Consider the following 14,010-nt stretch of genomic DNA (forward strand, 5'->3'; position numbering starts at 1 on the left):
CAGGTGAAGGGACCTGCCTGCCTGATGTCACCCCCCGGGAGTCAGGGGCCAGTTCGAAGCTGGAACCCATCCCCACTGACCCCTAGTTCAGGGCCTTTTGGAGATGGGGGAGGTCAGAGGGAAGGAAGACCCTACCGTGACAGCAATGTTGCTAGCAGCTGCTGTAGGGGTTTGAGGGCAACAACACCAGCACACAGAAGAGCCACCAGAACAGATTCTTTGATCTGCTTTTCTAAGGAAAGCAACCTTAAGGAGTTTACAATCTCAGTTTACTCAAACATACCTATATCATTCACTTAGTTCAGGAAGAAAAGCCAGCCCTCTGAGCTTCAGAGCAAATACAAACAAATTACAGAGATAATATAAACAGAGCAAATAACACAATTCAACAGATAGGCTTTGTTTGATCAAGACATCACATACATAGTTACCAAAAATCACAGGACACTCTTCCAGTGAGTGAGAACCCCAAACAAAATGCTAACCACTGAGTTTATATACCCTTCTTAGAGCTGGAAGGCTTCATACCTAATCAGCAAAAGGGTGTGGGCCTGGGGCTTTGCACCTAAGTAAGTAAGACTTAATCAAAGGCACTTGATTACTTTAGCATTCTAAAAGAGAAAACAGTAAAAAAAAAAAGTCTCACCTTAATTATCAATATACTTCCTCATCCCCATTTAAGGGATTATATAAGAAGTGGGGGAGGGGCATAGAGAATTTCTAGGGGTTGTTTCAAGGGGATCTGGAAGTGACAAGTGACCATGTGGGGCATCTGCCATAGAGAGAATAGGCTGGTGGGGACAAGGGAGGAATGAGAGTGAGGGGTATATGTGTAAATAGGAGAGAGAGAGACTGTCAGTGGAGGTGGAGTAATCCATAATAATGATAGCTGACATTTATATAGCATTTACTATGGGTCGGGCACTGTGCTAAGCAATTTAAGCTTACTATCTCATTTAATCCTCACAACCGTCCTGGGAGGTAGGTGCTGTTATCATACCCATTTTACATATGGGGAAACTGAAGCAAAGAGAGATTAAGTGATTTGCCCAAGGTCACTCAGATATGAAGTGGCTGAGGCCAGATTTGAACCCTGGTCTTCCAGACTTCAGGCCTAGCATCTGGTCCACTTTACTGCCTAGCTAGCTAGGACTGAGAGATGGGAATACTATATATGGAGAGAAAGTATAGAGCAGGGGTGATGAAGGGAGACAGAGACAGAGAGAAAGAGATAGGCATGAATGAATTGAATATAAGGGAAGAGGGAAGGTGGGAACAGGTGAAAGATGAATGAATATATAGAAGTGAGCTCAAACGGAGAGGGAGGAAGGGAGACGGACATGAGAGATAGGAATGAATTAATTTGTGTTTATGTGTGTGTGTGTGTGTGTGTGTGTGTGTGTGTGTGTCTGAGAGAGAGAGAGAGAGAGAGAGAGAGAGAAAGGCCCTTTGGTGGGGAAGGAGGAAGAGATAGAGAAAGGGAGATAGGAATGAATGTGTGGACGACGACATAAGGGCTCTTTGGGATAGAGAGGGAAGAATGGAAGAAGAGACAGATGATAGAGAGGAATAAAGGAATGTGAGGAGGAGAAATATAAGGGTCCTTTCAGGAGAAGGAGGGAAAAAAGAGCTATAGAGAGATATGAATGATTGAATGTGTAGAGGTGAGATATAAAGGCCCTCTGTGTGTGAGTGTGTGTAAGAGAGAGAGAGAAATAGAGAGAGAATAGGAAGGAAGGAATGGTGGAGGTGAAATATAAGGTACCTTTGGGAGGAGAGAGAGAGAGGGGGAGGATGGGGACAGAAGAGAAAGAGATGAATGAATGTGTTGGAGGTAAGATATAAGGGCCCTGTGTGTATATGTGTGTGAGGGAGATAGAGACAGAGAAACATAGAGAAAAAAAGGAATGAATGAATGATGGAGGTGAGGTGTAAAGGCTCTCCCTGTGTGGGCTGCTGACTTTCCCTGGGCTTTGAGGTCCAGGACTGGCTGGAGATTGGGTACTGGGAAGGACAAAGTGTAGGTTAGAAGGGGAGGAGGAGGAGGAGAAAGCTGTGGCATCTATAGGAGCTTGGTGCTGAAGTTTACTGCTGCATGTGAGGGGGTGTCCTGGGCACGAGATGAGGTATGTCTGACCTTAACCCCTCTCCACACCCAGGGTTCCACCAGCTGTTCTCTACCCTAGAGCTGGCCCCTCACATATGTGTGGTAGGCAGTGGTCTGGCTGGCTTCTATACAGCCCAACACCTGCTGAAGGTATGTGACTCTTCCTTATCTCTCCTATTCCCTTGGCCCAGCTCCTCCAAAAGGTTAAAGACAGAGAACTTCTCTAGCATCCTATTCATGGAAGGCACTTTAAGAGATTTCCCAGATTCTGGAGGGTAAAGGACACTTTTCCTCTCCAAGTTTCAGGCTTCTCATCTGTAAAAGCAGGGTGTTGCAGCAGATGAACTTTCAGGACTCTTCCAGGTCTAATAATCCTGTTTCTGTGGATTCCTCTCATCTACCCCCCCATCTTCTCTGGAGCACCACACATTGCCCTGGGGGTGTCTAGGGAGGCATCTGGCCTGGCTAGTGCTGCTATGGTGCTGGCCTGTGTGAGGGAGAGGTTTCCTAATTTAGCCTAGCCTCTCTCCAGCCATCCTGTTTCTGTAATCAGTTCCTGTTCTAAGCCTTCTCTATCTCCCCCCTTCATCTCAGAGCTGCCCCTGACCACTCTTCATCCCAGCCCTCCTTCTCTCTCCTTTCACCACAGTCCCTTCCCTTAGGATCATAGACTGTTAAAACTCCCAGAGACCACAGACACCATCTCATCTAACCCCTTCATTTTACAGATGAGCCAAGAGCGATGAAAGGAGTAACTCAAGGTCACAAAGTTAGGTGATGGTAGAGCTGAGACTAGAACCAGGTCTGCTGATTCCCAGGTCAGTGCTGCTTCTACTGAGACCTTGCTGCTTCCTGACTCATCCTCTCCCCCCTCCTCAGCATGTTTCTCTGGTTCATCTTTGTAGGTGAAGGCTGAGCTCTTCATGCTGAAGTCACTGGCCTTGGTGGCCAATGCCCCAAGGCTGCCTGTTTCCCTTGAGCCTCAGGGCCAGCTCCCTGCTGGGGGGGACGGGAGGGAGGTGGGAAGTAGGATTCAGTGAGGAAGTATCCAATATGGCATAATTAAAGTGTCCGGAAAGAAGCCCATACAGTGCTCTGAGCATCTATGGGTGAAACACCCAACATGGTCCCTACCCTTAAGGAGCTTAAAGTGTAGTGGGAGAAACAGGGTAAACATACACCTTAGGAACACTTACCAAACAACATAGGAAAAAAGGGCAAATTAATGGTGGAAATAGAATGTGAGTGCTGAAGAAACCCAGAATGTCAGGCAAGGCTTAATCAGACCTGGAGAAAGTGAATTATGGCTTATACTTTCGTTAATTTTTTTTTAGCACAAACAAGCAGAGTTTACTACTATATTCATATAAACCTACCAAAAAGTAAACTAAAACCATATCTAATGGAACACATAAGGATTGGGAGTGATATTGTAATTAAACACAAGGACTAGTAGCTTATGTAAGTCATTGGAATTAGTATTTTTATAATGACTGTGAAATGGGTTTATAATTTTTCCTTTTTCCATAGCCATTGGCAGTGTTCCAGATTTCCCTGATGTAAATAGGTGAGTTTTGACTGCACCAGAAGGGGCAGACAATGAAAGAAACCACAAGAAAAAGGCCAAAGTTTGGGAAATCAGGTTGAGTCAGTAGGATACCAAATCCTCCCCCTGCATTTTGGCTTCTTATTCAAATATGGATTTTCTGTCTCTGAGCCCTTATGACCTCCACTTTGAAGGAGAAAATCATAAACTCTGGGTCCCTATAGGGGATAGAGAGGGCTTGGTTCAGGGAATCATGAATAAATATTTACTTAGTACCTATTTTATAGAGCATAGTGTTAAGTGCTCTCCAAACCAAGAGGTAGAAGACAGGGTCCCTGTCAGAGAGACAGGATATGTAAAGGTAGAGTCTGCAATTAAGGTAAATTCAAGCATCTCTGAGGTACTTCATACTCAGATGCTTAGAGGATTGGCTTTTGAGTCAGGAAGATCTGTGTTTGAGTTTTGCTTCTGATCCATACTGGTGACTTGCAAAATACTTATCCCAAGGCAGCTCTTTAAGCCTATACATTGCACTGCAGTGCCTGATCTACATTGGTAGAGGAAGTTTCCACACTGGGTCATTAACAATGAAATCACAAGGTATGGATGAAAAAGAAAAGCATCTCTCCAAAGTACTTCATTTTGGGATTTTTAGCAAATATAGTATGTCACCAACCTGGTATTACAGACTATGAATACCACGTGCCCAGGCACTGTAATGAAGAAAGAAGAGACAGACCAGGCTCTTTGGAGCTCAGAATAATAGGAAAGATGGGATATGTTATAAATGAAAGGCACGAATAAAAAATTAAAATTCTTTTTATATATTAGCGCTCCCTAGTAACTGAAAAAGATAATAATGGATCAAGGCAGAATATATTAGATGTCAGATGAACAGTGTGGACAGTTAATGGAATTCAGAGAAAGGAGGGAGAGATTACTGGGGGCTGGGATGGCCTGGGAGGACTGTGCAGAGTAGGTGGGGCTTAATGTGGACCTTGAAAGATAGACAGGACTTAGATAAGTGAAGAGGAAGTTGGGGAGGGCATTCTTGGCTGGGGGAATGTCAAAAGCAAAGTTATGAGTGGTGTACCTGACCTATGGTCATAGGAAGTTAGAGCTGGAAGAGGCTTCAGAAATCATTCCAACACATAAGGAAACTGAGGCCCTGAGAGAGAAGTGAAGTGACCTGTCTAAAGGTCACTCAGCTGAGATCTAGACATGGGTCTTCTCCAGATCTCATGATCTTGATCTTGATGAATAGGCCAGTTTGTAGAAGGGGATTCACATGGAGGTGAAGTGAGAGAAGGCTGGAGAAGTGGGCAGGAGCCAGATGGGGGAAGATTAGGAATGCCAGAATCAGGGGGTTTGGACTCAATTCTGTAGGCAGTGGTGAGGCAATCGAGGCTTTTGAGTGACATCATCAGATCTATGTTTTAGCAACACTAATCTGGCAACAATGAATAGAGTAGTTGGGGTGGGGGGCATAGAAATTGAGAGGAGGGAAAATCATGGAGGACAGGACAACCTTTACCAGACCATTGTAATCATCTCAGCAGTTAATGAGGGAACATCTAAATCACAGGAGAAGCCCCCATGATTCCCCAAACTCCATTTTGAGGGGTGAGCTTTGTAGGTTGACCCTAGAAATAAAGAACTTCATCAGTGATGTGGGTTCTTTCTTTGGATCCTGCCCATGCTTACCCTCTCAATAGCCCTTTACCCACTATGGCCACTATGTGATGCTATATTTCGGAGATCCCTGCCAGTCCCTGGGGCTGGGTCCAAAGGGCCCCTAGGCCACCTCTCCTTGAAATTCTTTGCTGCTCTCAACTTTCTGCCCTTACCTCCAAACAGATGGCTTTTTTTGGTGGCACAGGCTTCTTTGGCAGTGTGGGTGAAGGGTAGAGACCTCTTCTCAGAAAAATGTTTTTAAATAATGGGAAGTCATGGTAGACTTCGGTTAGAGGTTCATGAAAATGAGGATGTAAATCCTCATTTCCCCTCTGGGTTTTCAGGGACTCCAGGTGAAGAGCCCTTTTAGTAGAGGAGGCCAAGGAGTACCAGTCAGCCCCATCTCCCTCAGGCTTTCATTGGCTTCTCCCAGGCTCTTGAGGAGGAGGAGAAAAGGCAGTGCTGGGAGCTGTTCTTCCCCCCTCCCTGTTCCCAAGGGCTTGCTGTGCAACCTTTCTGTCCGTGGAGGGCACCCCTCCTCCTGCCTAGGGTTCCTCTAGCCTCTTGCCATCATTGATGTTGCTTTCCACGTGGGTTTCCAAGCCCCCTTTAAAGTTGGGGGGGGGGGTCACTCCGAGAATGGTGTGTATTCCAGAAATGAAGAATAGGTCCAAAGCGTACAAGAGAAACCAGGAGTTCTGCCTCCTCCCCCACATCCTTTTTTCCCTGACTCCCGCCCCCCACCCCGGTAGCTTCTCTGCCTCGAGAGAGGTTGGGAGAGAGAGCAACGAGGTGGGCAGAAGAGATCGTTGCATCGGCGTTAAGGCTGCATGCAAAGTGGCTCGAGGAGCTCGAGCGATCCAGTGCTGCCTTCCGGCTATCTACAGGCCGACTCCCGGAGCAGAAGAGGGGCTGGGAGCACCAAGGCAGAAGGAATCGATACCCCTGCAGGATCTGGAAGCCAGCAGCCCAGCCTACCTTAGCCTCAGGTGCCACATACCGAGGGGGACAAGGGTCAGAAGCGTGGAATCGTGGTGAGGGCCCAGTATGTCCGGCAGTGGCTCAGCAGTGCCTGGACTTGGCTCCCAACTGAATGCTCGTGATGCCTCCCTGGAACCCCAGAGAGCCTCTTTCTGGCAGGGCGCCCAGAGGTGGCGTGTCTCTATGAGAAGTAGGTGACGAGGGGGCGAAGCGCCCCTTCTCTTCCGGGCTGAGTGCACCGCAGGAGGCGGGAGTGGCCAGCAACCCTCGGGAGGGGGCCACAACTTCTTCACCAACTTAGACTATCAGAGTAGGGATCCGGTCAGAGATGGGGCAAGGATGGCGGAGACCTAGACTGGAAGATACCTTGGTGGAGCCCGAGTGTGGTCCTGCACTGCTGGAGGAGGAAGAGCAGTGTGCCGGAGATGAGTCCCTTTTTCCCTTCCCTCCCTTGGTTTCCAGGCTCTAGGTTGTCGACCCATAAAAGGCGGGACTCTAGTAAGGGGAAGGGGAGAATTAGGGCTCCCAGCATCTCCATCTCATTCTCCTCTCTTGTCTCTCTAATGCCCAGGAGAGCCTGATGGGGCCTTGGATGCCTAGGGACATTCTTGTTTTTCGCTTGACTCAGTGGTTCAGTCTCCCGGAAGGATGAGAGCAAGATGAAAGGGACCAATTGGCACACCCAGGTGCTCAGCCTCCTTCTTCCTACCCAGTACTGGGTATCAGTTATCTTCTCAGCCCCAACCAGTCTATTAAAAACATGCGTCCTGTTTTTCCAAAGAAAGTGTGGAACTGTAATATGCTTGGACCCTTGTTGGGAGTGACCCCGCTGGGAGTGGAGAAGGAGTAACAGGGAACTTGTGGGTGTATGTGGCCTGGGAGGGGGTAGATAATGCAAGTAATGGCCCCTGGGACCATCATTCTGCAAGGTGAAATCAACTCTGCAACACTCACTTTCTCAGGTCATTTCCCAGTCAAGGACATCATCATGGACCCCACCTCTACCACCTTTCAGCATCTTTTTATGTGTTGTTTTCCCCAATTAGATTGTGAATTCCTTGGGAGCAGGGAATGTTATGCCTTACTTTGTATTCCCAGCACTTAGGACAGTGCCTAGCACATAGTAGGTGCTTAATAAAGATTTAACTCTGTGTCTGCCTCAAGACCCTGGACTTAGTAGATAAGAGATAGGCTCAGTCTGTGCACAGAACGATCAGTCCCAGAGGAAAAGACCTAGGGAGTGTTCAATTCCTTGAATTGAATCTAGTCCCTAAGAAGATTTCCTTTTATTAGGTTTTGCCTGCCATTCTAGACTGAACCTTTTGACCTTTTATATCCATTCCTTTAAGCTGATCCTTCCATCCCTTGTAAGCAGAGGTGACTCAACCTCCTTCACTCTATGTCTTCTTCCCCGACTGTGTGTTTGTGTGTGTGTGTAAGTATGTGTGTACTTACAGTCACAGGATCTCAAATCAGAAGGGAACTTAGACCTCATCCATTTTAACATGTTTATTTATTTAATTTTAAGATTTATTGCTGACCCCTTTTCACAAGGCTGTTACTTCCTGATGATCCTGGACTTCCTCTAACATTGGCCATGTCTGACAATATATGCCTCATTCTGCACCAATAGTTCACCACCTCTCTGCCTCTTGGGAAGCATCCTTGACTAACAGTTCTCTGAAATCATAATTGGTCACTGAATTGATCAGGGATCTGATATTTTTAGTGTTGCTTCCTTTACATTATTAGGTTTATTGTGTAGATTGCTCTAGCAATGGATAGCTAACATGGAAGAAAAGTACAAGGTAGTAAAAATGTAAAAGAACAAATGTGAGAAGCACAGGATTACCAAAATGGGGGAGAGGTACAAGATGAAAAACATGAAGAAATAAAGAATGACAAGCTTGGAGAAATAGAAGTTGGCAAACACAGAGAAATACAGAACGGCAACATGGAGAAATAGACGATTTTAAACTTGGGTAGATAGAGATTAGTGTGGGTTGGAGAGGTCAGGAAGTCTTAATGAAGGAGGGACTAGAAAAGGGTCATATTTGATGGATAGAATTTGGATGAAGAGAGTGGTGAAGAGTATTCAAGGGGAGGAAGAAAGGATGTTAGTAAAGATGTGTAGAAAGGAGTAAGCCTGTGTGGTACAGTGAAGAGAGACCTGCTTCTTCAGACCTCTGTGTGAGTGCTTGCCTTGTGTGAGTTTTCCATAAAATAGTCTTTAGGCAAACATGCTTTTGGCGTTTGAACAAAGTGGCCTGCTCATTAGAGTTGTGCTCTCTGTTGTGGAGTTTGAATACTTCGCAGTTCAGTTTGAGAAAAGGACCTCAGTGTCCAGTATCTTATTTTGCCAGATGATCTTCGGAATCTTCCTAGGACAATTCAAATGGAAAGAATTCAATTTTCTATCATGGCACTGGTATACTGTCCAGGTTTCATAGGCATACAACAATGAAGTCAGTACAAAGGCTCTGTAAACCTTCAGTTTGGTAGGAAGTCTAATACTTCCTCTTTCCCACACTTTCCGTTGGAGCCTCCCAAACTCTTAATTATCTCTGGCAGCTTTTTGGAGCTCTTTTGCCATTTGGGTTAGTCTATTCTTTAAGGTGTTATTTTCTTCAGTATTTTTGGGGTCTCCTTTAGCAAGTTGTTGACTTGTTTTTCATGGTTTTCTTGCATCACCCTCATTTCTCTTCCCAATTTTTCCTCTACTTCTCTTACTTGCCTTTCCAAATCCTTTTTGAGCTCTTCCATGGTCTGAGCCCAGTTCATATTTTTCCTGGAGGCTTTTGATGTAGGCTCTTTGACTTCATTGACTTCTTCTGGCTGTATGTTTTGGTCTTCTTTTCACCAAAGAAGGAATCTAGAGTTTGAGCTTGAGTCTGAGTTCATTTTTGCTGCCTGTTCATGTTCCTAGCCAACTACTTGACCCTTGAGCTTTTTGTCAGGGTATGACTGCTTGTAGAGTAGAGAGTACTTTGTCCCAAGCTTTAGGGTCAAAGCGCTATTTTCAGAGCTACTTCTACTCCACCATCACCCCAGGCTCTGTCACAGCAGCGCTCCTCCTCTCCCAAGAACCACTAACCAGGATCGAAATACAGATCCAAGCAGGGCACAGCAACCTGCCTCCGTGCCCACAAAGCGCTCCTTGCACTCCCACTCTGATCCGCTGCTAGATTCCTCCCACCATGTGAGCCAGGGACTCAGGGAACAGCTGACGCTGGAGCTCTGGAAGCAGCCTCAGGAGCTTCCTGCTGCTGCTACTGCCTCCCCCAGGGATGGGGCCAGACTACTCTAAACTTGCTCCCACAGTTTCCCACTAACCTGCTCTTTGGTATTAGTGGGTTGAGAAGTCTGGTAATTTCCACAGCTCAATGATTCATGGCTCTAAGGCCTGTTCCGGCAGGCTGACTCCAGGTCTGGTCTGTCCTGGTGCTCCCCACACTGGGCTGCGCTCCACTCCCAGTACCATGCGATAGACCCTTCCCAGTGACCATTCAGGCTCTCCTGGGCTGGAGACCTGTTTCCTTCTGCTATTTCGTGGGTTCTGCAGCTCTAGAATTTGTTCAGAGCCATTTTTTACAGGTGTTTGGAGGGATTTGGGAGAGAGCTTAAGGAAATCCCTGCTTTCCAGCCGCCATCTTGCTCCAGGTACATTTTCACAATTTTTATAAGTGATAGTAAAGCAATCTATCAGATAAAACTCATTCTTTAACTATAAGCAAACTTCCAAGTCCTTCCAATTTAGCTGGGAGTGGTCCTAGTTTCTCAAATGTCATTACTTCAGAACTTTACAATATGCCATCAGTAAGGGTGATAAAATCTTATGATCCTGCCTAAATGGAAAGTACCCCAAACTTTATCTATTTAAAGTAAAATATACCCAATTAAATATGCATTTTTGAACATTGTGACCACATTCTTTACCAGCTCAATTCATAATCTAACAGCATCTGGATTAAAAGAGAACTTACTTTTCTAATGATACATTTGCAACACTCTAAGTGTATCATTTTTCAAGTTAACATTTTTTATACAACTGTTATTGACAGTTTTCAGTTGTGACTAACTTGTCATGACCCCATTTAGGGTTTTCTTGGCAAAAATACTGGAGTGATTTGCTATTTCCCTTCCCCAGCTCATTTTACAGATGAGGAACAGAGTCAAGCTGGGGTAAGTAACTTGCCTGGGGTCACACAGCTAGTAAGTGTCTGAGGCCAGATTTGAACTCAGGAAGATAAATCTTCCTGACTTCAGAACCATCCTTAATCCACTATGCTACCTAGCTGCCCTTTTCTTATACAATGGATTCCTCCAAATCACAATGCAAGGAAAATTAGAAACCTAACAATAACATAAACAATATAATAGAATTTTAAAATGTAATGCAAAACTTTTCCCCAGACAAATATTATCAATTCATTTGAATGCAAACACCAAGGGAACTCACCAGGTTCTGGCTGTGTTTGCTGTGATCCTGTTTTGGTCAGTACCACCTATTCTGAATCCTAGAATCACAGAGATTTGCTCAGTTTCCATGGTCTTGGAGAGCCTTCAGGTTTATTTGGGAAATTATGAGAGAATCCCACTTCTGACACCATATTCTTGTTTGGGAGAACAGACCCCAGAATCTGAAATAATTTTAGAAAGAAATTTATTAGACCATTTGGTAGAAGAGAGAGCTGGAAAGAGGGGCTGGCTCCCCTCCCCAGGTTCTGGAATATTATATAGGATTTTGACAAAGGTTTCCTCATGGGAGTCACACACAAATAATCTGACAAAGGTATTGCACAAGAATCCAATGAAGGCAACCCAATACACAAGCCTGGGTGGACCAAAAACAAATCCTGAGTATAGAGACCCAAAACAAAAATGATTTGGGTTGATCCAGGACCCCAAGGGAACCTCAAATTTTTTGTAGCCACTTCTAGCATTCCTAGAGAGTTGCTAAGGTCAGGTGACATTCTGGTGCAAAAAACCTCTAATCACATAAAGTTGGATTAAACAGTATAATAATTTTATGAACAATATAATAAGCATTCTTTTCTTTTTTCTTCTTTTATTATTATTATTTTTTATTTTAAATTTATTTATTTAACATATTTAGTTTTCAGCATTGATTTTCACAAGAGTTTGAATTACAAATTTTCTCCCCATTTCTATCCTCCCCCCCCACTCCAAGATGGTGTATATTCTGGTTGCCCTGTTCCCCAGTCAGCTCTCCCTTCTGTCATCCCACTTCCCTCCCATCCCCTTTTCCCTTCCTTTCTTGTAGAGCAAGATAAATTTCTACACCCCATTGCCCGTGTGTCTTATTTTCTAGTTGCATGCAAAAACTTTTTTTTTGTTTTTGAACATCTGTTTTTAAAACTTTGAGTTCCAAATTCTCTCCCCTCTTCCCTTCCCACCCACCCTCCCTAAGAAGTCAAGCAATTCAACATAGGCCACATGTGTATCATTATGTATAACCCTTCCACAATACTCATGTTGTGTAAGACTAACTATATTTTGCTCCTTCCCAACTCATCCTGCTTTATTTAATTTTCTCCCTTGACCCTGTCCCCTTTCCAAAGTGTTTGTTTTTGATTACCTCCACCCCCATCTGCCCTCCCCTCCATCATCCCCCCCTTTTTTATCTTCTTCCCTCTTCTTTCCTGTGGGGTAAGATACCCAATTGAGTATGTAGGGTATTCCCTCCTCAGGCCAAATTTGATGAGAGCAAGACTCACTCGTTCCCCCCTCACCTGCCCTCTCCCCTCCTCCCACAGAACTGCTTCTTCTTGCCACCTTTATGTGAGATAATCCACCCCATTCTATCTCTCCCTATCTCTCTCTCTCAATATATTCCTCTCTCATCCCTTAATTTGATTTTATTTCTTTTAGATATCTTCCCTTCATCTTCAACTCACCCTGTGTCCGCTCAATCTCTCTCTCTCTCTCTCTCTCTCTCTATATATATATATATATATATATGTATATATACACACACACACACATACATATATACATACATACACATTCACTTATATATATATATACACATAAACATATATAAATATGCATATTCCCTTCAGCTACCCTAATACTGAGGTCTCTTGAATCATACACATCATCTTTCCATGTAGGAATGTAAACAAAACAGTTCAACTTTAGTAAGTCCCTTGCAATTTCTTTTTCTTGTTCTTTTTCTTGATTACCTTTTCATGCTTCTCTTGATTCTTGTGTTTGAAAGTCAAATTTTCTATTCAGCTCTGGTCTTTTCACTGAGAAAGCTTGAAAGTCCTCTATTTTATTGACAATCCATATTTTGCCTTGGAGCATGATACTCAGTTTTCCCGGTAGGTGATTCTAGGTTTTAATCCTAGCTCCATTGACCTCCGGAATATCGTATTCCAAGCCCTTCGATCTCTTAATGTAGAAGCTGCCAGATCTTGGGTTATTCTGATTGTGTTTCCACAATACTCAAATTGTTTCTTTCTGGCTGCTTGCAGTATTTTCTCCTTGATCTGGGAGCTCTGGAATTTGGCGACAATATTCCTAGGAGATTTCTTTTTGGGATCTATTTGAGGAGGCGATCGGTGGATTCTTTCAATTTCTATTTTGCCCTGTGGCTCTAGAATATCAGGGCAGTTCTCCTTGATAATTTCTTGAAAGATGATAGCTAGGCTCTTTTTTTGATCATGGCTTTCAGGTAGTCCAACAATTTTTAAATTATCTCTCCCGGATCATAAGCATTCTTTTCACACAATAAAGTGGGAAGAGGAAAAGGAGATGAACAGGGCAGGCTGGTGAATAGAGACCAGTAAGGGAGGGAGACATATTAGGGGAAGAACCTATGGCAGGGCAATGCAGGGCAGTGAGGGAGCCAGGTAAGAAAGGGTTAGAGGGTCAGTGAATGGGATATAATCAACGAAAGATCACTTGGGGTGTGTGTGTGTGTGTGTGTGTGTGTGTGTGTGTGTGTGTATGTGTGTAACAACAAGGAAGGGATGGGAGGTGAATTGAAAGCTAGTGAGAGAGAGGAGCCAGTGGAGGAGGAGTCATTTGGGGTACAACGAGCATCTTAAATGAAGAAGATCAGTATAGGTGAGGCCATTGTTGTCAGGAATAAGGGAAAATGGTTAACAGGGAACCTTTAAGGGAAAAGCTAGTGGGGAACAGTGAAGGAGGAGCCAATGGAGGATAATAAACAACTGAGTTAGTTAATAAAGCCAGGGATGGGATGGGACTAATGAATGAGGGCATTAAGGGGTAGAAGGGAACCAATGAAAGAGGGAGCTGGCGGGTGGGGGGGGCAATGAAGGAAGACAGAAAAGGAAAGAGCTAGGTACTACTGGAAAGACAAAGAAAGATCAGAGCAGGGAAAAAACACTAGAGAGGCTGGGTCTTGTGGTGGATGTAAGGTTCTGATGGGGAGAATATGATTATGGGATAAAGTGTTTGAACCACCTCACTGGAAGTGAAATAATATTTGACTGGACCCCAAATAGTATGTCTGAGTCCCCTTCTATATGAAGTTTGCTGTGGCTGAGGATTGATGAGGAGGGGAAAAGCTGGGAGCTGATCAGGACAGAAGGCGAGGTCACTGGGTAATGTGCAGAGAGTATAAGCAAAAGTGTCTTTTGTAAACTTCAGAGTCTCCCTGTGCATTGGGTTGAATTATTCTAATCCTTCTGGAGTGCTGGGGTATGTG

This window comes from Trichosurus vulpecula, chromosome 4 (genome assembly GCF_011100635.1).
Source record: "Trichosurus vulpecula isolate mTriVul1 chromosome 4, mTriVul1.pri, whole genome shotgun sequence".
NCBI classification, from domain to species: domain Eukaryota; kingdom Metazoa; phylum Chordata; class Mammalia; order Diprotodontia; family Phalangeridae; genus Trichosurus; species Trichosurus vulpecula.